We start from the raw sequence: 245 nt of genomic DNA on the forward strand, positions 1-245 counted from the left end.
CTTTCACCCTACCTCCCCCTCCTTGTTTTAGGGGCGTATGACTTTCTACGCGAAAAGACTCCCACCTCAGCTCCCCCTTTGCCAAGAAAGCGTGAAAAGTCATGCGCCCTTTGGTAGGAAGGGAGGTAGGTAGGTGTCATTTCGTGTAGAAAGTTGTGCGCCCTTAAAACAGGGGGTGGGTGGGATGAAAGTTGCTTCACGTGGAAGTCGTGCGCCCCTGGAGCAGGGGGGGGGGGGGGGGGGGA

Source organism: Trachymyrmex cornetzi, unplaced genomic scaffold (genome assembly GCF_001594075.2).
Source record: "Trachymyrmex cornetzi isolate Tcor2-1 unplaced genomic scaffold, Tcor1.1 scaffold293, whole genome shotgun sequence".
Classification (NCBI taxonomy): Eukaryota; Metazoa; Arthropoda; class Insecta; order Hymenoptera; family Formicidae; genus Trachymyrmex; species Trachymyrmex cornetzi.